Source organism: Nicotiana sylvestris, mitochondrion (assembly GCF_000393655.2).
Source record: "Nicotiana sylvestris cultivar TW 137 mitochondrion, complete genome".
In the NCBI taxonomy this organism is placed as follows: Eukaryota; Viridiplantae; Streptophyta; class Magnoliopsida; order Solanales; family Solanaceae; genus Nicotiana; species Nicotiana sylvestris.
In genome coordinates, this window is record NC_029805.1 from 310,001 (window position 1) to 310,698 (window position 698).

Below are 698 nucleotides of genomic sequence, written 5' to 3' on the forward strand. Positions count from 1 at the left end.
CAACTTACCGGTGATAGTCGCAGCACCAGGAGCTTTCAAGGGAGGGGGCCAGGATCTCTAGTTCTGTTCTGGAATCAAAACTAAAAATCTAACTAAATAGGCAGCGAGCCGTTCAGATGAGACCCGAAGACCAGGAAGAATAAATAAGCAAAGGGAGGGGCTTCTTCCTTCAACAGAGGTAATGCTTATTCTTCTCCTTCCTGGTACTCTTGAATAAGGCAAGGCTTTTCCCTATTCCCTATCAAAAGCACTTTCAGTAGAAAAATGAATTCGTCTCAAATCAAAAGAAGAAGACTCCGCACCTTCAACTAATTCAAGCAATTCAGTCAGTAGGAAAGTCATATCACTGAACATTGGATTATATACAACCTCGTGAACATTACAACCAATCAATCGAGAGTCTTCTATACATTTAGAAACTTTCTATTTATTCCCGAACGCACAAGAAAAGGTAGAACCTTTGGGAGGTACTTTCGTTCTACTTTACTATAGCTGTTTTAGATCTGCCGGTCGCTCTCTTGCAAGTGTGAGTCTAGCTCCCTCTCCTTGATCTCTTCTTTTTGTTTTTAGCCGGATTTGGCCTTTTAGCCATCCCTTCGATCAAATAGAGCTTCCTATCCTACGTTTTTCTTTTTTTCCCACGGTAGCGATATTCCTTTGCTACTTCTTTCCTCGGCTAATGGAAAAAAATCCTTCTT